General features: G+C 40.0%; 1 long non-coding RNA gene across 2 annotated transcripts in view; it reads left to right on the top strand.

Annotated features, from left to right (window-relative positions):
- LOC141571002 (uncharacterized) overlaps positions 1–24,996 on the top strand; it is a 37,918-nt gene extending 12,922 nt beyond the window's left edge. The window contains exons 2-4 of one of the 2 annotated variants that reach the window (XR_012495452.1): positions 1,190–1,233; positions 24,060–24,198; positions 24,475–24,996. This is a non-coding gene — a long non-coding RNA (uncharacterized LOC141571002). Of the gene's footprint in view, positions 1–1,189; positions 1,234–15,320; positions 15,532–24,059; positions 24,199–24,474 lie in introns of those variants that run through there. The other variant, XR_012495451.1, reaches the window with a different exon arrangement.
- The last annotated feature ends 687 nt before the right edge of the window (positions 24,997–25,683 follow it).

Genomic DNA, 25,683 nt, shown 5'->3' with positions numbered 1-25,683 from the left:
TGTCATTTAGGAGACACAGTTTTTGTATTTTGTGTGTGTGTGTCCTTAAACAGGACAGTTGGTGTGATAATATTAATGAGCTGAAATTCAGTGGGATGAATTTTCCTGCTGTAGAAATTCCATAGAAAATTGTGATTTTTTTTCAGGTATGTAAAACACACATTCAGCATACAAAACCCAATCCCCCCAAATCTCTCTTCTCTATATTAAACAAAATCCCTAAACCATATATAAAGGCAAGCTCTCTATATTTTCTGGCCAGTTCCCTCAAGGACAATAATCATATGATTTTCAACTTTGTATCCTCTCTAAGCACTTTACCTAAAGCCTTGAGCACAAAATGCACTTTCAAACATCAGTTAACATTTATTGGGCATTTATCATATGCCAACCATTGTGCTTAGTGCTTGGCACGACTGTTATTTTTATCTGCTCAACAATCGTGCTACTAATATTATTCCATTGTACAGATAAGGCAACTGATGTTCAAGTTTAAAGTTGAACTTCAAGTTGAAGTTTAACAAATTTGTCAAAGGTCACATGGCTAATGGACGGAGCCAGAACTCAAGCCCATATTTTAACCACTAGATGCTAATGAACTCATCTGTTACAGGCGTTGAGTTGTACAATAAACAAAGGGAAACATACATACCCACAATACTTTTTTTTTTTTTTTTTTGCTGAAGAAACAAAAGAAGTTCATATTGTAGAGAAAAGCTCAGGATTAGTCTAGGCTGATAAACCTAGGCTTGGTGGCCAGCCCCACGACTTATTATAGCAGATGTGTGAGTCTTAGGCAAATAAATCAGGCTTACTGATTTTCAGGTTCTTTATCTGTAAAATGGGAATAATGCATAGTAACGATTCCATAGGACGATAGATCACTTACATAAAATATGATATCTGAAGTTTGAGGTTCTGCTCATTTTCCCCTTGCATGACTTCTTTTTACCCACTCCATCCACACAAAGGTATCTCTCTGTGGCTGATGAAAGCTGATGAAAACAGGGAACCCTTTGAGGGTGCTGTTTGTGCTATGGATGCTGCTCTGCTTACCTAATTAAAACATCCGATCTTTCATTTGCAATGTGAGAAGCCATTTCTTGTTTCAAGACAATGGATGTTTAAGAAAATATTGAAAGAAGTTGGTGCACATTTGGCATAACTTACCATCTCTCTCTTGTTTTAGATTGGTTCCTGATTTTTACCAATGACCTTTTCTTCAACATAAGAGTGAGTAAGCCCTGGACTTTCCCAGATTAAAAATACACATAAACCTGGAAACAGCCACCACAAAATATCACTGTGTAAACATGATAAAATGCAGAAGTAGATCATTTACATTCAATGAGTAACAAGGTATTTGCAGGAATTAGCTGTCCTTGACCGGCCCGGTTCTGTTCATACAGCCTATGCTTTCACTTTATTGATGCCTATAAAATAAACACTTCTTGTTGTAATGTGCCCTCGTTCAGAATTCAGCACACAAAGGGCTATATTTTATGGCTATGGGCCACAACTCAACCTCCAGGGAAAATGTATGATTCCTTTCCTCTCGCATAGCTTGGTGTCTGCTCTGAAAGTCTGCATCCCTGGGACGGTCAATTAGAATCAATAATTTGTTGCTTGTGAGCCAGTTATCCACAAATTAGCCCTCTCCCCATCCTTCTGTTCCTTCTGGTCATCTTTTGGGAGTTTTCATTACTTAGAAATGCAGCTATTATTCTGGAGAAAGAAGTGAAACCAATATGTATAAGAGCATAGGTTTGGGAGGATGGCAGGGAAAGAACAAGTGGAGAGACAGTTTCTTTCTGCTTTTGCCCCTGGGTAATCAGGAGTTAAATATAAAATACAAAGAGTCTGAGGAGACCAAGCTAATATTTAAAAAAATACTTTGATCAGAAAAGATGGCACCAAACGCTACCCACAAGTCTAAGTGGAGTTTAGAAATACTCTATTAGCTCTTACTTCCCATATATGGATCACTTATTATGTACCAGGTATTGTGCTAGGTGCCTGAAAAATATTGTGTCATTGAAGCCTTACGTATCCCTGTGAGGCAAACATTACTACACTGACCTTAGAGGAACAACCTGAGGCTTAAAGAAGTCAAGCAGCTGCCCAGAGATACACAATGAGTGAGTGGCAAAGTTGGAATTGTCTGCCCCCCAACCCAAGCTCTTAATCACATCGATGCTATATATAGTCATCAGGATAAGCCAGTCTTAGTCAGAATTCATATCCTGACCCCATTGAAAGATAGTTTAATTTATACAATGTGCTGCTTTCATATAGAAGTAAATAATGGTGTTAACCAAGTTTTCTTTGTTTTATTTTCCCCTAATTTTCATACATCTATAGCATTTTCTAGTTTTATTTGGGAGCTTTTAAATTCAAAGAGTTCTTTAGAACCAATTATGAAAATTTCAATAAATATTTTTTAAGGAACTATGACAATCACCAAGGAAGTAGAAAACATAATTCCTGCCCTCAAGCATTTATTCAACAAATATTTATACAGCACCGATTTTTGTGCCAGGTCTTGTTTAGACACAAGGAATGAAACAGTGTATATGGCTGACTTACCCCACTCAAAAAGACTATACTTCCATGAGGAAGACAGGTCAGAAGAAACAAAGTGGATGCAGTGTGAGAACTGCTCTGGCTGCCACATAAGTACATGGCAGAGGCACCGAGTCCAAACTTGCCATCAGGGAACAGTCCTGGCAAGAGGTGACATTTGCACTGAGTTGTGAACAACAAATACAAGTCAGTTGGGTAAAGGGGAGAGCTGAGAAGGGAGAAACAAATGATTTGGTCTAAAAAGAGATAAAGCTTTGAGGTTGTGGAGAAACAGCAAAAGTACTTCTGTGTGGTTAAAGTATAGACCAGTGATCTCAAATTAGAATCAGCTGGTAAGCTCTGAAAACTCCCAATGCCCAGGTTGCCTTCCAGATCTATTAAGTCAGAATTCTCTGAGAATAGGATGTAGACATAAGTAATTTCTAAAACTCTCTGAGTGATTTCAACATACAGGCAAGTTTAGAAAACAGTGGTGTAGATCAGCAGTCCTCACAGATGGTCTAGAGACAGATCGTAACAGAATCGCTTAGAGATATAAATGCTATGCATGGTATTGGAGGAGAAGTGACAAAGTTATTGAAACATAGATTGCTGGGACCCTCCTCCAAAGTTTCTGATTCCATGGGTCTGGAGGCCTCAGCATATGTATTCCTAATCAGCTCCCAGGTGATGCTGATGCTAATGCTGCTAGTCTAGGAACCACACTTTGAGAACCACTAGTCAAGAGCAGCACTTCACAAACTCTAGTGTTCATATGATCACCTATGAATCTTATTAAAATGTAGATTCTGATTCAGTAGACCTAGGGTGGGACCTAAGGTTCTGTATTTCTAACAAAATCTCTGCTGCTTGTTCTGAGACAGTACTTTGAGTGCAAGAGGACAAATAAGGAGAGGTGAAGCTGGAAAGGTAATTAGGGACTAGATCACTCAGAGCCTTATAATGTTTGGGATGATTTCAAATCAGCTTTAGAAAATAAGGGAAGTCATGGCATGTACAATGTTTGTTGATTTCTTTCATTCTGGTTTTCCTTCCACACACCAATTTCAGCCTCGTAAGATAGTGGTCAAGAGTAATCAAGGCTACGTTCTTTTATGTTTACTTCACTATGGGAAAAGAGAGAACTCTTTTATTCATGGAATAAAGCTTCCTCATTTCAGTCCTATATTGGCTCAATGTACCCACAGCTCCATCAATAAGTGTCACCAGGGAAGTGCCCAGCATCAACTGTCTCAGCCCTGGGTTCCCAAGTCAGTCATTGACAAGGGGGATGGGGTCATCATGACTGGCTGGACTAAGCAGGGTCTACCTTTCAAGCAAAGGTCATCTCCTTAAATCACTTTACTGCTGTATAGCAGGAGGATGGGATTGGGAATGGATGTTGAGGGGTCAATTACAATTAGCCATCCAGACCATGAATGTCTTACTAAAGTACATATTTTATGAGGACCTTTGGGAATCATTGAAGGATTTGAAGTAGAAAGGTGGCAATATCAGATGTGCCTTTGAACATGAACACAGTTTTGAGGTAAATAACTTGTAGTGGGGCAAGGAAGCCAATTGGGAAGATACGGCACTCATCAAGAGTTAATGGTGGCTTCATCTTAGGTCATAATATGGAATAAGCTCTGAGACTAGGTGATTGTTAGATGTGGGTTAGGGCAAGAGAGGACTTGAAGACCACTGGCATGTTTCTGGTTGTGATAAGGAACATATAAGGAGAAGGTCTTGGCGAGGGGTGGTGGAAAAGGATAGGGGATGCATTAAGGAGTAGGATGGGTGCAAGGTGATAGGTTCAGTTTTAAGCATATCAAATTTAACTTGCCAAGGAGGCTTCCAAATAAAATTGTCTAATAGCAGTTCAAACTACTTGTATAGGTCTGGACCTCAATGGAAAGAACAGGGCTGACGACATAGACTCAGGAGTCTCTCACTATTTTATAGATGGTGGTATAGATTGTGAAGAGAGGCCAAGACACAGCCATGGAGAATAGGGGAGGACAAGAAAAGGGACATTTATACAGGAGACTGAGAATGACCAGGTTGAAAATCAGATCACAGAAGAATGTGGTGTTAGAGACACTAACGGAAGAGTTTCGGGAAAGACACCACAGTTCACTGTAGAGAATGCTACCATAAATACAGAAAAGAATTCAGGGAATTTATCCACCAGGACCTAATGAGATGATATATATTGGAATGGACTTAGAGTATAGGTGAGGAGTGAATGATTTGAGGTGGCAGAGATAGGAAGCATAGACAATCCATCCATGATCTGCTGTGAAGGGCTTTAACTAAAGAGGAATGTGGGAATTTTTGTTGTCGTTTTTTCATCAAGGAGAAATCAAATGTATAACTATCATTATAGTGCAATGGTATTCAGGAGCCAACTCATGCCAGCTCATGAGACAGGACTGAGCTCATCTTTTCTCAAGTCTGTTTTAAGAAACATCACACTGATAGCTTAAAATTAGACATAGTGTGGTACTTTTACCCACCCCACCCCCATTGGCAAATACTACAAATCAATGCTTCTTTCTTCTGGTATGCCAGTTAAACATTTACTAGCATGTTACTGCCTCATAGTAAAATCTTAGAAGCTACAATGGTTATTTTACATGTTTTTGGCTGCCCAGTATCTGAACTCCCCTTGCTGTTTGGGGAGTTCCTGATTTCAAAAGTCCTGGTGAAGAACAGAGCTCATCTCCTACTTCCAAAACTGAGAAGATCCATGAACTTGGGAGCCAGGATTAGAACACATGACACTCCTTTCTGGACTTTAATTCTGAAGAAAGTGATATGAATAAAAAGGACAATGGAAGATTCCTTTCAGCAGGGGAGACAGCAACATGTGATTTTCAGAGGCAGTGGTGCAAGGGGAGATGCCCATTGCAGTGGCAATGTCCTCACTATAGGTTTCAGTTTGGCTCTGGTACTGGCTTTCAAAACTTCTTTTATTGTTTCTATTCCTCCAACTCTGTATTTCTCGTTCTCCCTGTCATTTCTTAGGTATCCTATATTCCTTCCGTATGTTTTTTTCCTTTGCACGTGCATGCACTATATTAGTGAATAAACAGATGAACATCCCCACATTCATGGAGCGTACATTCAGCCCAAACAACCCAGAGGCATTGTCTGTTGTTTGTAATCCCAGATTCTGATTGATAGTGAGCCATACAAAGCTCAAGGATGCCCATAATCATTGTGTCATAGTTGGTGCTCTGGGAATCAGGCTCTGAGATGGAGTTTGGCATGCAGGATGTTTATTAAGAAGTGCCCTTGTGATCGACACAATGAGAGGGTGGAGAAGGAGGTAGGATTAAGTGAGGGGAAAGTTGAACTGTGAAGTAGGCTCAACAACAACCTCAGCCAACCCTGAAGGAACTATGGAGCTAGAATGACTCTTCTAAGTTGTCCTAAGCTGGGCCAAGATCCACTATCATTGGATATTAGATATGGGTTATCTGGGAAAAGGTGTGACCTGGGGCAAGGTGGCTCTTTGCAACTGAAGCAGTCCCTGAAGGGGGCTACCAGCTGGAGGTTGCCCGCTGACAATGCTCCCAGTAGCTGGGGCAACAGGTCCATCCTTGAAGAGGGATCTGGGCAAAACATTACAGTGTATTTATGTACGGCTACTAGTCAACATGGCAAATAGAAAAACAAACAAAAATAGCAAAAAGAAATACGAGATGTAAAAATTAGAAAGGTAAAAAAACAAAATTGTCATTTACAGTCAATAAGATTATATATGTTAAAAGACAAGATATTCTAGAGGCAACAATACTCTACAAGATAACTTGATAAATATCAACATGTAAATATTGATAGACTTCTTCAACATTAGTCATAATGAAGTAAAAGTCATAATAAAAAAGATTCAACTCACAATAGCAATCAAAGCTATAAATAGATATCAAGGAATAAGTTTTAAAATATTAAAATGATTTGAAGGATCATTAGGAAGTTTAAGAACCTTTAAAGATATGAAAGAAGACCTAGATAAATGGAGAAATACCCCATTTTCAAGAAAGGGAACACAATATCTTAAATTCAATGCAGTTGCAAACAGAATTCCAACATAGTATTTTCATCAGACTTCACAAATCGCTACTGAAATCCATACAAAAGAGAGAAAGTCTAAGAACGCTCAATTCCAATTCTAGGAAAGAAGAACAACTTCACATAAGTAGTAGAGCTAGAAATTGAATCCAAGTAGTTTTGCTCAAGAACCCACAAATCTAAAAGACTAGCAACATACTGGGAGAAGACACTTTGCATATACAGAAAAAAGATTATAACACACAATACATTTGAACACCACCAATAAATCAATAAGAAAATGACAAACACACCAACACAAAATAGACAAGAGATGTGAGCTGGCAATTTATGGAAGGGAAAAACCAGGATGGAAAAATACAGGAAAAGACGCTCTACCTCACTAGTAATTGGTGAAAATCAAAATAAAAATAATTTGAAATACAATTTCATTCCTAAATTGGGAAAAATGAAAAAGTATGACAATACCATATGGTAACAAGTAAGCAGAAAAATAAAAACAATCTTACCATAGTGGTAAGTTAGAAAATAGGTACAACTACATTGGAGAGTATTTGTGCAATCTGTAGTAAAGTATAAAATGTGTATGCCCTCTTACCCAGATTTTCTACTGCTCACCCTTGAGCTCTAGTTCTCAACTGAAGCTGCTCATTAGAATTATCTGAAAGGCTGTTAAGAAACAGCCTTGGAGATTTTATGTTAATAGCTCTGGGATAGGACCCTTGAGGACCATTGCCTTAGAGAAACTATCACACTTGTGCGCAGGGAGACTGGGACACGTTTATAAGACCAAAAATTTAGTAACAAACCAAATTGCAATCCACCAGGGATAGTATAAATAAATTGTGACATATACATACGTATATGTAATAATATATGAATATTTGTACACACACACACACACACACACACACACACACACATCAGAGAAATGAGAGCTGAAGTATGTTTACTTGTTAATGGAAAAATGGAAAGAGCCGGGTGAGATGCAAGTTGTGCAAGAGGGTTGACTAATGGAGATAGGTAGGTCCCTGACAAGGAACGATCTAAGAAGTACTTGGGAGGATGGAGCCAAAGCACAGGTGGAGGACTTGGTCTCCAGGAGGCTTGTTAAGCGAGAGGAGAGCACCTCTTCTTCTTGACAAAAGTGAAGGACTCAAGAATGGGAATCTGCATTGGAGCATCTGTTCCTCTTCCAATAGCCATTCATGGACCACCTGTAGGTAAGTGGGTGGTGAAGGTGTGGGAAGTGATTCTGCCTTTGGGTGGTCTATTTGCTTAGTGAAGTAAGGTATCATCTGCTGAGGGATGGGAAGGAGGAGAAAGGCCATTAGCAACAGTATTTCTAGAATTCCAAAGGGTATTTAAATGAATGTTTATTGTTTTTCAGTTTACTTGTTGGTTAGTCCAATAAAAGTGTTTTTATTTTTAAAATTAACCTTTTTAATAATTTTCAAATCCAGAGCCAATTTTTGTTTTGGTTTTTGTTTCCACTCGAGCAACTTGCATTTTGTAAATTTTCAACAGGACAATCATTAACAAAGGAATTCATTTCTGCATGTGACTCATAACATTAGACAAGGTGTATCTTTGAATAATGCTACTCAACTAGACTTCACAGGTCCTTATACAAAAACTTCGCAGTTACTCATGGACAAAAAGTTGATCTATTTTTGAAACATGATTGATATTTTCAGCTGTACTAACATTTAAAAATTGAACCAAAGCAATTGAATATAACTCAGAGGGAGAGTCAAGTTATTGCCTTTTGCCTTTTCCAGTTGCACTTTGTGACTCAAAACTGAGGCCACACGTCTTTCCCCAAAGGTATACACAAAGGTTTGAGCTCTCTGAATAGGCCAGCCAGAAGCATGTGGATAGAATGTGTTAAACAAAAGAGCCAATAACATGACTGCAGTTTTTGAAGGCCCCAAAAAGAGCAATTGAGCTAATTTTGGCATCAGCTACTTGACAAAAAAGAGAAGATGAGAAAAGGGAGATCTAAAAATGTTCTTTCACTGGAGACCTATTATCAATTGCGCATAGAGTTATTGAAGTTGCTCTTGCATGCTACACCTGCAGCGCTGTGTGAGATAATCGTTTTATTCTTTGCTCATTAGAAGAAACAGACCTCCCAGAGAGTAATGTGCATTCTTATTTTTTTAATGGATTTATGGACTCAAAGTATTGAATACCAAATTTTCTGTGGGTTACGGAAAAGGCACAGAGGGATCCTAGAACAGACTAGTTGTCAGAGTCCAGGCGCCTTGTATCCAAGGAAATAGACTTAATTTAATCCAGGTGACTGGCTATTCAACACAATCTTTTCTTAATTAGTGGTACCTTGACCTCTTCTTGTGGAGTCTCTTTCATGATCTACATTTCTTTCAACTAACTAGTCTTATTTTCCCACACGACTTCCCACAGTTTAACTGTAATAGAAAATGTACTTTTTTTTTTTTTTAAGTTCCTTCAATTTGAAGTATATCCAAGTGGCCAAGAAGAGACAACTGTTCTCTGCACTAGTTTTGTGAAAATAATTTTTTTTCCCCAAAATGAAAATCGGAAAAAGCAATTCTTGGATCTTCAAGAACCTCAGCAGCAACACTAGTAGTAGTAACATAAAAAACAAATAAATTAAAAAAAAAAAAAAATGAATACATTAGTGTGGGAAAAGGGGCTTAAAATCACCTTCCTTTAAAATATATAGTTTGAAGCAATATACTATTTTTCACAATGAAATATATTGTAAATAAAATCATCCTTGTTTTGCTTCTTTAAAAAAATAAAAATAAAAAAATTAAAATAGGGAAATGTCTTCCAGTTCAAGTGTAGAAGGCAGAATTCTAAGATAGCCCCCCAAGATTCTCAAAGGAAAGAAGAAATTTTCTAGATATAATTAAAATTCCTAATCAGAATCTTTGCTTTAAGTGAGGGAGATTGTTCTGGCTGAGCCAGTCCTTAAAGAAGTCAGAGAGATTCTCCCTTTAGCCTTGAAGAAGCAAACAGCCGTGATTTGGAGAGGGCCATGTGGCAGGGAACAGTGCAGGGGTGGGGTGGGCTCTCGTTACTGAATGCCTCTGTCTTAGAGCCACAAAGTATTGAATTCTACCAATAACCAGTGAGCTTTGGAGAGGGCCCTGAGCTTCAGGTAAGATCACAGCCCTGGGCAGTACTTTGATTTCAGCCTGGGGAGAGCCTGAGCAAGGATCTAGCTGAGCCATATCTGGGCTCTTGACCCACCTCCACTGTGAGATAACAAAAGTTGTGTTGTTTTTAGCCACTAAGTTTGCAGGATTTTGCTATGTAGCAATGGAAAACTAATATGCTGAGGCAGTGCTGGTTTTGCTTCTTGACTTTACCGTTAGATTTAACTTTTTACTGGTCTTCCAGTTCCCAGAACACGTAGATGCAGCCTTGGTAGGAAGCACCCTTTCTGGAGAGTGTACCTTCCAGTTGTCATCTGCATGGTCCTGTCAAATGCCTGAGTGAGAGAAATGAAAGAAAAGACGATCTAAGACAGAATGCTCAACCTTTCTTCTACCCTCATGCATGTGATGGATGAAGATCACCTTAATAATACTCTCCCATGACTATCCTGTTCAACTCTCACTTGCAGTCTGCAACTACACCCATTTCCCTCCACATTTAATAAAGCAAATGATGGAAAGCAATGTTATAACAGTGATCATCTTGAATCCACTGTGATTTCGTTTTTCAGAAAACAATTTGCATTCAACTTTTGGAACTTCACCTACGAATACACTTGTGACAGACCTCACAACTAGTGTTTCTTCATCAGAGCTGAAAGCTGCCTTTTCTTCTTTTTTTAAGCATTCAGTGAAGACTGATTGAGAACTTATTGTGTAAAGGGCTGTAATATAAAAGTGCTGTAAAAGTAGCTTCCTGTTTGCTACCCAGAAACATTCCTATTAATCAGAGCAAGAAGATCTGTTATTACCAAGTCCTTTTCCACCTGTTGATCCTTCTTTAACTTTCTAGTCATGTCTTGTTTTATCAAGGCCCAAGTTGGTTCAACTTCAGGCTGTGAGCTCCTTGAGGCTTCTCTTATTTGTCACTGGAATATACGTACTACTCAATAAATATGGATTTGAATAAATGAGTGATTGAGTGGCTAATGGAAAGTGCTCTTTCCCTAGGAGGGTCTGTTTGTCCGGAGATTTCTTGTTTTTGTTTTTTTATTTTACAGTTTTTTATTAAGATTTAAATCAATACATACATATGTACACTATATACTCTTTTGTCTACATGATTCATAAAAAAAGAGCAAAAAGAAAAAGTATAGTCACTAAAATGCAGTAGAGGAGTGGTTTCCGAAACCCAAAGAAGGCATAACAGTATTGTGGTTTAAAATTGAGGATCCAAAGAATATCAGGAGTGAAGTCATAATGCCATTAAAAGCTTGAATTGTATACAGGTATTAGGTGATTGAATTAAGTTTATATGTTTTGCCTTTGGGCATGTACTGTGGGCTATTTAATAATATTTTTCTAAGAAGCAAAATGTTCCAGGAGCACATTAAACATAATAATATTTCCATCCATCACATCCAAAGCAACAGCTTTTCTCTTTCTCTTCATTTTTATGTTCCATTCTGTTTTGTGAAACCAAAGGTAGAAAGTGAAGAAAGGAGTTTAGAGGCAAGAATTAAACTTATTTTATTGCAGAATTTTGAGAAAATATCTTTCTCAATGTCAATTATTCTGGGTCCTTGGTGAAAATTTTTTTTAACCACTTCATGAAATATGATTGACATGCACAAAGCTATATAATATTTAATGTATACAGTTTGATTTAATCATTTTGTAGATAAGTATATACTCATGAACCCATCACCACAATCAATGCCGTAAACTTATTCATCATCTCCAAATTTCCTCCCACTTTATTTATTTATTTGTTTATTTATTTATTTATTTATGTAATAAGGACATTTAACATAAGATTTACCCTCTTAGAAAAAATTTAAGTATACACTACAATATTGTTATCTGCAGGCACTATACTGTAGAGTAGATCTCTCGGACTTACTCAACTTCTGTAAATGGAACTTTGTACCTTTTTGACCTAAACTTCTTTATTCTTTAGTCCCTAGTAATAATCATTCTACTCTCTGCTTCTATGAGTTTGACTATTTCGGATTCCTCATATAACTGGGATCTTGTAGTATTTGTTCTGGCTTATTTTATTTACCATAATGTCCTCCAGATTCATCCACGTTGTTGCAAATAGCAGAATTTCCTCCTTTTTAAAGGCTGAATAATATTTCTGTTTGTATAAAAATACCCTATTTTCTTTATCCATTCATCCATTGATGAAACTTTAGGTTGCTTCCATGACTGTTGCTTCTACAGTTGTTGTGAATAATGCTGCAGTGAACATGGAAATGCAGATAGCTCTTCAACATCTTGATTTCAATTCCTTTGGATATGTACCCAAAGGGGGATTGCTGGATCATATGACAGTTCTATTTTTAATTTTTTGAGGAACCTCTATACTGTTTTCCATAACGGTTGTACCAATTTACATTCCCACCAACAGTGCACAAGAGTTTCCTTTTTTTCACATCTCTGCCTACACTTGTTATCCTTTTTTTTCTCCAAATAATAGCCACCCTAACAGATGTAAGGTGATATCTCATTGTGGTTTTGAATTGCACTTCCCTGATGATTAGTGACGTCAAGAAACTTTTCATAATACCTGTTTGCCAATTGTATGTCTTTTTTAAGAAATGTCTGTTCAGGTTATTTGCCCATTTTTAAAATTGGGTTATTTGGGATTTTTTTGTTATTGTTATTGAGTAGTAGAAGTTCCTTATATATTTTGCATGTTAATCCTTTAGCAAATAGATGGTTTGCAAATATTTTCTCCCATTCTGTAAGTTGTCTTTTTTACTTTATTGATTGTTTCCTTTGCTATGCAGAAGAGTTCTCATTTTATTAGGTTGGTGCAAAAGTAATTACGGTTTTTGCAATTATTTTTAACCTTTTAAACCACAATTACTTTTTCACCAACCTAATATGTAATCCTATTTGTTTATTTTTACTTTTGTTTCCTGTACCTTTGGTGACATATCCAAGAAATCATTGCCAAAGCCAATGTCAAGAAGATTTTCCTCCATGTTTTTTCCTAGGAGTTTTATACTTTAAAGTCTTACGTTTAAGCTTTTAATCCATTTTGAATTATTTTTTGTGTATGCTGTATGATAAGGGTCCAATTTCATTCTTTTGCACGTGAATATTCAGTTTTCTTAACACCTATTACTGAAGATAGTATTATTTCCCTATTGTATATATTTAGCACCTTTGTCAAAGATCAGCTGATCTTACATGAGTGGGTTTATTCTTGGGCCCTCTATTCTGTTCCATTGGTCTATATGCCTGTTTTTATGCCAACATCATACTGGTTTGATTACTGTAGTTTTTGTAATGCAGTTTGAAATCATGAAGTATGATGCCTCCAGCTTTGTTCTTCTTGCTCAGAATTGCTTTAGCTATTTGGGGTCTTTTTGTGGTTAGATGTGAATTTTATGATTTTTTTTTTTTCTGTAAAAAATGCTATTGAGATTTTGGATGTGATTGTACTGAATCTGTAGATCACTTTGGGTAGAATGAACATTTTAACTGTTTAATTGTTCCAGTCCACAAACATGGGATTTCTTTCCATCTGTTTGTGTGTGTGTGTTGTTTTTCTTTCATCAATGTTTTATAGTTTTCTCCTATAAAGTTCACTGTGTAGTTTTCACCTATAATTTTCACCTTGTGAAAGACAACAAAGTTTTCCACCTCCTTGGTAAGTTTATTCCTAAGTATTCAGAGATTTCTGAACAGGAAAGAAAGCTGGTTATAACCTCTCCATGGTTTTCTTGTGGAGCCAGAATTGTAACTGAAAAGAACAAGGATAACAGAGAAATCTCAGAGCTCAAAGCTGCAACCAGAGGATTATTCCATATGGTGTTGTCTTGACAGGCCCTAGACAGCAACAGGGGACTAGGTGCCTAGGAAAGATCATCTGGAGGAAACATCAGGAAGCAGAGTATGCTTATCCCTTGCACATGCCTAGCATTTAAGGTCGGCTAAAGAGCCAGAAGGAACATGGTCCATAGGCTGTGTTAGAGGACTGGAAAGTTGGCTGGAAGGAACACAGGTGTAGTGGATATGAAAAAATTGCAGGAGGGAACACAGTCCAAATGTCTAATAGAGTTGTTTTCCCACTAAACAACCAAGTCACTGCTCATCAAGTCGTGGTGTTTGAAGCTGGGAGAAACCTGAAGACAGTCCTTATTTTAGGCAAGGATCATGGGTCCACAAGTCTCAATTCACTCTATAAACGCCACTGGAGTTAAGGTTGGGGCCTGAGTGTGTTTCTCAGGAGACCTGGAAGCCCCGCCCTTCCAGGGTTTCTGTGAAGAAAGGCTGTGTGACCCTTCACAGTAATGCCTGAGCTGGGAGAGAGCACATCTAGTTTTGCAGGAACTGGGTGTCTGTGACTGTGGTGGATAGGAGGAATGTGGCAATTGGAGTAGAGGGTTTGGGGGATGAAAGAAGGGGATAGCCCAGTCTGGAGGGGCATGGCGGAGACTAGGGAATGGGTGTGGCTGGACCAGAGTTGCACGACCAGGCAGAGTGAATAGGGTGTGGTTATTGTGGGAGAGCAGTGAACATGGACCAGCACAGGGGTTAACCTGGTCTTGCTGGTACGGCGTGTGAGGGAGGCAACGTGGTTGGGGTAGAGCGCATTGGCCAAGGCCTAACCAGCAGGGACTTGGTGCAAGTGGCGTCCTAGAGGGTGGCCTTAAGGGGCGGGCATGAGAGCAGGAGCATGGGTGTGCCCACACTTGAGTTCACAGAGGACCCAGACTGGCTACAAGAGCGAACAACCGGGAGGGAAAAAAGCAGGGAGGTTGTGGTAGGGCCAAGTCAGAGGGCAGAGGATTCGCCTGAAAAGAGCAGCATGACAGAGAGAAAGGAAGAGGTATAGCCCAGCCAGGAAAGGCTTGGCGCTGCGGAGCCTCGGGGCATGGCTGCAGGAGGTCGGGTGTGGTCACCAAGAAGCGCAGCTGCTTGGCTGGGCAGTGGCGGAACCCAGACACCTGGGGTGCGGGTGAGGGGCGTGCGGACACGTGAGCCAGATGGAGGGCAGGGCCGTAGCTGTAACTGAGGGGATATAGCTCCTGATTGAAGGACCAGGCAAAGCACAGAAGACCATTTATCTGTATCTACAATTCCTTGTCTCTCCCAAAAGTCTTTGCTTCTTCCACAAGTGCCTTTCCCCAAAGTGGCTGTGTTCTCCCACAATTCTCAGCGGCTATGATGGACAGCTGGGGTGCGTGTATAGGTGACAGCTGTGTAGTCCCAGCAGACGAGCTGTGGGGCAGGAAAAGAAGGGGTCATGAAGGAGCAAAGATGGCGAGACTGAGGGCGTGGCCAGAACTGACGACGGTGGGGGGCCCTGTGGGAAAGGCCCCGGAAGTGCACTCGGTGAATTCTTTCTCTTTCCACAGTATCTCCTTCCCCATAACTCCTCCCCCACACAGTTTTCTATTCTCACCCACAATTCTCTGTTTCCTCCCACAATCCTCTGGGTGCACCCACAAGTCTCTGCGCTAGTTGACAGTTTTCCTTTCTCTCCCGCAGTACTGCCGTGGAGGGTCCTCCTACCTGTCTCCATTTTCTCCGAAAACACTCTGTTCTCTCCCACAGTGTTCTATTCTTCCCCAAATTTCTTCCCTCAGCCCAGCTTCTCTGTTCTCTTCCACACTGCTGTGCCACGCACACTTCTGTGGGAGTGGCTGCGAAGCTGCACTGGTTACCAAGAATGGAAAGTGTGGCCCTGGGAACACCTGGGCGAGTGGCCCTGGCTGGAGAGGTAAGTTTGCAGCGTTTGGGCGCGTGAAGGGAGGTCACGCAGGAGCGAAGGTGGCGTGGCCAGGGCACGAGGAGCAGGTCAAAGGGCCCAAAGCTGAGAGCTGCTAATTCAGGAATCCTTCCTTCCTCGCTCCCCTCTCTTCTGAAGTGTACCCTTTTGTGTTTGACCTTGAAAGGCCACAGGTTTGAAGCAGTAGAGCCACGTTGAATATAATTGGGCCCAGACTTTACAGAGGAATTGAGGTTTTTCAGATCAGCTCTACTGGGACTGCTATATTCGTTGAAAATACTGTTGTTGGAGACAATTATTCTTTATCTTAAATATTCCTTTTTTTTTCTTTAAACATTTCCTGAATGACTTTGCCAGACACTGGACTTAGTGTTAGGGACAAACTGATGAATAAGTATGAGTTTTAATAAAGGCCCAACCAGGGTGCCATGGGTTGCCTAATTCTGGGGCCGCCTAGGGGTCTTTGAGGTGTCTTGAAGAAGCAGGATTAACTCGGAAGACTTCAGGCAGGGAAGGGGGGACGTAAGGGGTAGGGGGCGCTAGCGGAGGCGGCTGCAGCTTTCTTGAGAAATGCAGGAAGGAGCTGGGAATGCGGAGCGTGAAAGATGAGAGATGGTGACTGCTAGGAGCTGGCAGGCGACTCAGTATGGCTGGAGAATGGAGAAGCCTAGTGGTGAATGGTGGGAAACGAGACTCCAGACCTGGATAGAGAGGGCTGTGATCTTAAAGATAATGGGAAGCCATTGAAAGTTCGTATTCAGGAGCTTGACACAATCTTATTTGAATTTTAGGAAGGTCATTCCTACCAAACTGTAAAAGATAGGTAGGAAGGAGTAAAACTGGATTGAGAGAAACTTGTTATAAGGTGAGCTCAAGAGTATATCTAGGAAATTACATGGTCTGGAACTAAGGCAGTAGGGAATGTTATGAAGAACAAACATTTAGGAGACTTAGAGTATCTTTCATTGTCCACTATATAAAATTTTATAAAGTAGCTTGTCTGCCTTGAGTTTGAAAGGGCATGGGTTTTAGAATTAGACACTTTGTTTTAAATTTCAGCTCTACACATATTACCTGGGTAGCGAAATATCTCGTGTTCAATTTCCTTCTCCATAAAATGGAAATAGTAATACCCAGCTCACTAAACTGTAAACATGGTGGCAACATATGTAAAGTACTTAGCATATAACTGGAACTTTGTGGTTGCCTGTCTTTATGTTACTCACATAATTTACTTTTTTGTTTAGATTTCAGGAAGTTTAGAGTTTAATGTAATGCTACTCAGCAGAAATCATACTAGACCTCATGACCAGCATATCTTGATCTTTTAATATTTCTATTAACTTTATTGAATTTCAGTCCTTTTTGTAAATAACCTCATATTCCTTTTGGAAAAAAGGTGAAGAAATGGATGGATAGATGGATGAATGGATCTATGGATGTCAGTCAGAGCAACCTTGATTATAAACCAGGCCAAATTCAGTGGTTTTAAACATCCCCTTTTTAGCTCACAGTTCATCAATTTGTATTGGAATGGCTTTTGCTAGGACAGCTCACTCTTCTTCCATTTGGTAGTAGCTAGAATAAATCATGCTTTGTGGTCAGCTGGAAAGCTGGAAGCCACTGTCCTCACACTTTGGGTTGGCTGTTGGCAGGGACAAGGAAGGTAACTGAGCTAGTGTAGGCTCTTTCTCATATGCTGCTGGTTGTAGGGTTCCCAAGAGCAGCATGAGAGGGCTTCTCCCGCTAGAAGCACTTTGCAGGCCCCTTCACCAAGTTTGCTAATGTGCCACTGGCCAAAGCAATAAGATAGCCAATTCCAGACTCAAGGAATGAAAAAAAACAAAAAAAAAACAAAAAAAAACTGTGCCTTTGATGGGAAGAGCTACAAAGTTAGGTTACAAATGAACAGAAAGAACTTATGGCCATTTTTTTACAGTCTACCACCCTCTGGTCTAGGTTAGGCTCTTTCACATGGTGGTTGTCACAGATTTCCTTCGACTAGGTTTCCCTGGCTGTTATCCAGGAATCCTTCACCACTCACATCCCTGCTATTTGACAATCTTCCACTTTCTATAAAGTCTTAATGTTCTATCTCTTGAGTCCCCAAAGAATATCTCATTGTTTTCGGTTGCATCCTACCTGAGGACAGTGTTTCTTTTGCACCAGCGTCCTTTCACCTCATTTGGGTTCGCAGATTTGCCAGATGCTGCTCTCCTCAAGGACAGTTAACCTCCTTGCTAACAACACCTTTATTGGTGATGCAGCGTCTTTGAGACAGTAAAGCTACCCACCGTGTGTGGTACTGCAAGAGTCTGCTATTCATTCCTTTTCACAACTCTTGGTTCATGGAATATTAGTACTGTTTGTGCCTCAGTGTCTCAGTGTTTTGAAAACACACTCAGAGGTTTTCCATATAGCCTGCTTCTCACTCCTACCAGTCACGGGTCCATTGGCTATAGAGGGAGAATTGTGAGGAGAAGACGAATGCAAGTTTATAACCAGTTCATCTTCATGTTGCCCATCCAATGATTAAGACTTGTCCACCTGACTCTTTCCCTTATTGTGAGTTTTTTCCCCTACAGATTCCTCAGGATGACATCAGTTCACAAAACATAGTCGGAAATGTCTGACTCCCAGAAAAAGAGGTTCCTGATGAACTTCCATTAGTTTTACAAGTGGTACTACCAGTATAGCTATTATTACTACTTGTAGTAATACCTGACATTGAAGCCTCCCTAAAACCCTATAAGTGCGATCATTGTCTCCTGTTGGTACATGTGAAAATAGAGGAGGCCTAGAAAGAAATTCAGAAAATTTCCCTTGGTCTCATAGCAAGTACTTAGCACAGCTGGATTTGAACCCAGGCCCTCTGACTCCAAAGCTCATTCACTAGGTATGTATTTCAGAAATTTTGCTTTACACTTTAGGTATTAGGAACACAATGGTGAAGAGCTTTTTCTTTTTGCTAAAAGAGGACAACTGAACAACCCCAATTAAAGAAAGCAAAGTTTAAAAAGTGAAATTCAAATTCACTGGTGGCTGCTGTAATAAAATGGTATCTGTCTGGTTTTGTGGCTATGTATTTTGTAACGTGGTATAGTACTTTTAAGTATGCTACTCTGTGTAGCCATGGATGTAACTGCCTTTCCAGAAAAGAGGGAAGAAAAAGGAACGGTGATGGAAACAGAAAAAGGAACTACTGAGAATGTGTCCAAATTTCCAGGGCATGCACGTAGTATAATGAAAGAGCATGAGACATGGATTCAGATTTTCCCTGGGGCTAAAAACTGATTTGCCCATTACTAGCTGTCGTGTTGAGCAAATAATTTAAACCTACCTCTTCTCTACTGAAAAATGGGGGTTATATCAACTGTATAAGTTTGTGAATATTAAATAAGTTAATATTCTGGCCTAGAATATGTTCTACTCAAGAAGCTATCGCTATTATTATAAACCTTAAACCTTTTGAAACAAGGTAGAAAACAAGTAATTTTTATAATACCAAATAAAATCAAAAGCTTCCAGTGAACAATTTTATTTCAATATCAGTACTCTTGTAGTCACTGTGTTTCTAGCCTGTTTCCTATTTACTTTTCCATATTTTTTTCCATTCTTTGCTTCATCCAACCACAGGTTAATTCTCATTTGCCCCAAAATCAGTAGACTTATTTTACTTTCCCTTTTTCTTTCTCCCTTTATTCAATCACTATCCCATAAAGTCCTTCTTTTGGTGGTGACATTTGCACTGGTTTTTGAAGAATTTCAACGGGTAGGGAATGCAGCATATCTGATCATCTATGGTACTTGCAGAGATGAGCAGCTTGGTATGTCTGGAACACAGGATATTACTGGGGGAATTTTTTTGTAAAGGTAATTAGAGGCAAAGTGATAAAGGACTATGAATCCCAAAGTAAGTAATGCAGTAAGCACTGGAAATTTTGAAGGTCTCCGAAGTGGCAGATAACATGACAGATGCGTGTAATAAAAAGGTAACTTTGCCATCAGTGTAAACATTAGATAAAAGTGAGTAACAGATTCAAATGAACAGAGACTGGAAGTAGGGAGATCATTTAGAATCACTTGAGGTGGTGAATCCTGACAAGCTATGGAGATGGCCTGAGCCAAGGCAAAACAATCGGAATGGAGAAGACAGAAAAGATTCAAGAGGTATTTGCCAGGTTGAATTCACATTTGTCAAATAGTCATAAAGTATCCACTTCATAGCAATAAATGTTCTAGGTATTAAAGATGCAAAGCTGCCAGCGGTCCTGTGTTCCAGATAGAGTTTAGGTGGTGATGCATGTGCTGGAGAATATAATACAGCTGGGAAGGGGGGAAGAGAACGTGGGGTGGCAGTCACTCACTGACAGCACCCAGAGTGGGTGTCTTTAATGCAGTGACCCAGAGAAGAGTCTGAGGGAGAAATCTTGGGGACTCGGCGGGGAGATATTTCCAGGAAGAGCATGTAGTAGGTGCGAAGCCAGGAGCTTCCATGGGAATTCCTGGACCAACAAAATGGTCCAGGGAGCAGGAGGTGAAAGCAGTTGGAAATAAGCTATGAGAGGTATCTAGTGGCTAGTTAGTTCTTGGCGGGCCTTGTACTCGTAGGTCATTTAAGGATTTTTTGGTTTTTACTCTGAATGCAGTGGTAGCTGTTTTGCATGCCTCATAATTCATTTATTGCTTGCTAGCTTAGTCACACTTAGGCATGTAACTTGAAACTTTCTGAGTCTCAATCGTCTCATCTTTAGAATGGGCATACAACTATAAACCTTATGTGGCTTGATGTGAGCATTAAATAACTGTTGAAAGGCACTTGAGTGTTGACTGGGTATGTGGATTGCATAGGTGGGAGAGCAACAGTTTGTATGTTATTGGCCTACACAACTACATTACGGTGTTTTTCTGGGGAAAAACAGGAAGATAGCTGGGTTGGTGAACGAGAGAAATAATGAGATCATTTTGGGTTCCGAGGTGCTGTGTGCCATCCAGGTCCTGGCTGGTTTTGTGGGTGTGGACTCAGGAAAGAGATGCTGCTGGAGACGTGGATTTCAGAGGGCAGAGGCAGACCTGCGGTGGTTGCTGCATTCTTGTTAGTTCTTAGGCATTCAGAACCTTTTCTCACTTACTGCCCCACATTGTCATCGTCTCCCTAAAATTGAAAGAGGGACTCATTAAACGATAAAACAATTCTGTCATCATCGTTCTTAATTCCCGTCCTCCTCCTGGTGCAGGCGCACAAACCTCCTACCTGCCTCTTGCTCCAGAGGCCATAGAACAGGTGTCCTGGTGAAGACCTGGCAGCAGAAAAGGCTTGATGGACTTTTCTCTCGTTTCTGTGTGTGGCAACTTCCAAGTCCCCCCACCATTGAGTTCTTTTCCCATATGTTTGTTTCCATTTTTCTAATTATCTTTGTGTTTCCTCCCCTTTGAAGTGTTTGCCCAGGAACTGCACATTTCCTCCATTCTTCCACTTGCAATAATGTTGTCTCTCATTTTGATGGACTTGCCTCGGTTTAATTGATTCCTGATCTCATGAGGCACTGTCATTCTACAAATACACATCCATACGTATTGAAACATTATTGCGTGATGACACCATCTGCCAGAGATGCAAGGGAATGGTACCCACGAGAGAATCCCTTTCTTCACCTTTCCCAAGTAGTGCCCTTAGAATGGCTGGCGGAAGATCCACGGAGCCCAGAGATGGGAGCTAAGAGCCACCGAGTACACTCCTGCATTTCCTACTCAGGGGAGGTGCTGCACCCGCCGTGATACCTAACATCCCCATATTCCTGGTTTAAAACCTCCTACATGGAACCTTAGCTTGCCTAACAGGCATTTTCTTGCTTGATCCATAATAAATATTCACCCCACCTTTCTTATTTAATCATATTCCATTATTTTCCCTAAACCTTCATCCCTTGAAGTCATATGTCACCTTTTATAAGCAGTGTCTATCTGTTTCTACTATCTTCTTTGTGTCTTTTTCTAACCCTCACTTCAGGCCAGCTCTCCTTACGTCAGGACACTGGTCATTTTCATCTTTCTCTCTTTGCCACTGAAAAAAGCAGCTGAAGGTATAGGCAGACAGGTAACCCTTTAGGAGGAATTCAGCCATGGTGTCAGCCAACCCAGGAGTCTGCTCCACTGTTGGAATTTCTGCTCCCGTATCACTTGCCTACGTGCCTTTGTACCTGGCTGAACACTGACTGCTTTCCTCCACCTCTGACTGCCTTAACCACCCCCTTCTTTGTTGGGCTAACTCGTCCTCGTCCTCAGGTTTTGTAACCTCTGGGAAGCCTTTGCTAGTAAGTTCATCTGGTGTCCCCCACAGCTTGTGCCTGTGTGTGCAGAACACTGTGTGTGAGTGTGAGTGGCCCGGTACTGTATTGCCATGGTCCTTGGGCTTGTCTTCCTTCCCAGTTAGAGTATGACCTCCCCTGAGGTCACCTCAGCCTCCTCAGCGTTGATCCCACTTTTGAGCCTGAGTAGATACTAAATAAATGCTTATTAAATGAGTGTGTACATTTCTTTATTCTTTCATCACCATGCTAATATTAAGATATTATATATTAAATACTTTACCCACAGAAAACCTTTCTTTATTCTTAGTTTTACCTTCTTCTGATTTCTTTTTCCCTCTTAAAATTATTTCCTAAAGGAATTCTCTATTCTATGAAATTTCTCTTTCAGTGCCACCATAATTTGTCTATTTTTATTTCTTAAAACCAGCATTACTTTTTTCTTTTTCCTTGCATACTTTGAAGTATTTTGATGTGTGCCTTTATTTTTACCTGATATCTTAATCATCTTATCAACCTGAAGCCAGTGTCCTGAAGCAGTATAGCAAGTTGTTTCAAAATTATCAAGCTTTCTTCAAACTAAATATCTTCATCAGGCAACCTGAGAGTCTCTGGGATTCATACCCCCTTACCCCACCCAAATTTTAGTAGCGACCATTTCAGATGAAAGTTTGTTTTATCTGTCAGGTGTGTTAGGGGCTAAAAAAGTAAAAAGTTGAGAACTACTCGCTACTATATAAAAGTCTCTTGACTGAACTTTAATTTTATTTGTGACTGATAATGAAGCTCAAATCACAACTCAAATATACAAGAAATAAAACTTTGTTTAATTAAATTCTAATACAAACTCCTTTTCACTGGAAATAGTGGGAAATCAGTTGTAATCTTTTTGGGGTTCCATCCTCTTTTCCAGAACTTGAAGGAGAAGGGTTTTGGGTTCTCTGGCATCATTACTTCCTTCATTTATTCATTCAGGAATGTGACAGGCAGTATTTCAGGCTCTGGGATATGGCAGTCAACAAAAATTTTCTGCATCCATAGTAACAAATATACACATACATACATATATAAGTAAATATAGATGTACATACTGTTAGGTGTTGATACCGTGTTTCCCCGAAAATAAGGCCCAGCCAGACAATCATCTCTAATGCATCTTTTGCAGCAAAAATTAATATAAGACCCGGTCTTATAGAATATAAGATTGGATCTTATATTAATTGTTGTTTATTTTACTATAAGACCCGGTCTTGTAGAATATAAGACCGGGTCTTATATTAATTTTTGCTCCAAAAGGCATATTAGAACTGATTGTCCAACTAGATCTTATTTTCAGGGAAACAGGGTAGATGCTGTGAAGAAAAATAGCTTAGGGTTATGGGGACAGGAAATCCCAGGTGGGGCTATTTCAGATAAGTTAGTCAAAATAGTCTCTCTGGTATGGTGACATTTGAGCCAGAAGAGTGAGTCTGTTAGGGAATAAGTATAGATATGCAGATAGAAAGGGAAGATAAGACAGCCCTGGGGCTTTCCAGATAGAGTAGAAAAGGAGGTTCCAGGAAAGAAGACTAAGAAAAGATCAGGGAGATAGGAGGAGAACAAGAGGTTGTAGAAAGCTAGAAACCTGGTGACTAAAGTACCTCAAGAAGCTGTGATGGATGCTGTTGGTAGTTTGAGTGAGATGAGAACTGAGTATTGACCATCTATTAACGATTATACTCTCTGAGATAGATTTGCCCCTCTACTCTTGGTACACACAGCTCCCTTTCCGCTGGGTTCTAGCTTTTTCATTGGCTCTGTGAGCTACATTTGTGTGGCTCTAGAAACCAACCTACTTCTTTTAAGCCATATTGGGGGTGGGGTCCAGTGAGGCTAAACCCCTGACTACCTAGACACAGGAGGAAGCCATTTATTTCTTGAGGAGGCTCCTGAGATGTTTCCGGGAGTAAGCCATGGGTCTCTTCTCTAGGTTTTCTAAAACCCATTCAGATGACTATTCTCTACCTTCATGTTCCTCAAAGAAGGGAGGGAGTGAAGCTCAGGGTCCTTGTCCAAGACCAACCAGCATCTAAATTCTCATTTGGCTTCCAGTGCTATACTCTTCCTACAATTCAGTGAGTCTTTATTTAGTGGAAGAATAATGGGGTGGAGAGGGGTGAAGACTTGTTACATATTCTTTCTAATCCATGGATTAAACTCTGAATCCTGCAGGTTCCCTCAAGATGTACACTTTTGCTCAAAATCCAAACCTTCTCAGCTTGCTGCTAACAACCCTTCCCTGATATGAGAAGCCCAGCATGGCAGCCTCTTGAATACAAAGAAGGATGAAAGAATAACAGAAAATACTGAGGTAAGTTTTATTTTTGTCCCCATTTCTTTACCTCTCTTTTTTTCTGTGGGTGTTCTGCATTTATTCTACCTGTAGTTTGTAACATGTATTTTGACACTGGGGAAAGGAAGTGATGTCTGCCCTCTCCTTCCTTTCATCCTCCCCCAAGCAGGAGAAATTGTGAGTTGGGTCTATCCGATCCCAGGGCATTGAGTAGAACATGATCTTCTAAGGGACAAGCGTCGCCGTACATGTTCACACAGCCATTTTCTTTTCTCTCTGTTCCCTCCCGCTAAGGGCCAGACCTGCTCACTTAGGGAGGATGCAGGCTCTCGTGGTCGCACTGGTGCTGGCTCTCTTGCTCTCAATGTCTTCTCTTCCTCCAGTTTGGTAACCAGACCGAGATTTCTGCGTCTGCTCAGCTCAGGCCAACGTGGTCTCAAACACTCAAAGTAAACATGCTCTTTTTAAATTCTGCTTTCTTTGTGTTGCTGTTTATTTTCTTTCCGATTTAATTTTTTGTTGCTGGCAGAAGGACATGATGCCAGCCTTTCCTTCCATTAGAAGGTAGAGCTGAATTTTGGCGTTGGGATTGAGGACAGAGTAAAGAAAACAAAATAGCCTTTGTGGCCTGCTTTAAACCCAAGCTTTTTATTTTTAAAATTTTATTAATACATAATTCACATAACATAAAGTTCACCATTTCAAAGTGTACAATTCAGTGTTTTTTAGTTATTTACTATGTTGTACAACCATCATCACTGTCTAATTCCAGAACATTTGAATCACCACATAAAGAAACCTCTTACTCACGAGCAGTCACTTCCCAATTTCCCCTGCCTCCGCCCCTGGAAATCACTAATCTACTTTATGTCTCTATGGATTTGCCCATTCTGTACATTTCATATAAATAGAATCATACATATGTGGTCTTTTGTGTCTGGCTTCTTTTACTTAACATGATTATTGAGTCTTATTAGTTTAGGGAAAAGGAGTCTTCTGTGTTCAGCTCATTAGAAGTTGGCACTGAAGTCCAGAACCCAAGACTCAGCATATCAAGGTACAATACTGTACCTTCCATTGCTCTGTTTGCCATCGCTCCAGCAGTATCAGGGACCTGCAGTGGAGGCTGGCTGAGCCACCTGGGGATTTGGTATGCCAGGACGTCGTGGCCATAATATAATACCTAATAATAGCGTCAAAAGGAGACTTCATTCTAATAGGAACAAAGTATATCATGCTACTTGTGGAAAACATCACTTGTAAGGGGAGGAAAAGTATGTATCATTGGACATTTTCTTGTGTATTTTATATGTCCTGTTCTAATAGGATTTCCTTATTCTCTTAGATCTTCGCCAAGTCTCTCAGCCTTAGAAAAATAAATTAGTAGAGTTACATGATTGGAAAGGACAATCATTACTACTTTATATTTTATATAACCTTGATTTTTCCTTGTATTTAAAGCTTTCCAGCAATATTGGTCCACTTATCTATGAAGTGGGGTGT

The sequence above is a fragment of the Rhinolophus sinicus genome, linkage group LG04 (genome assembly GCF_036562045.2).
Source record: "Rhinolophus sinicus isolate RSC01 linkage group LG04, ASM3656204v1, whole genome shotgun sequence".
Classification (NCBI taxonomy): Eukaryota; Metazoa; Chordata; class Mammalia; order Chiroptera; family Rhinolophidae; genus Rhinolophus; species Rhinolophus sinicus.
The sequence above is the reverse complement of the archived record's forward strand: the minus strand, read 5'-3'. Positions and strand labels throughout refer to the sequence as shown.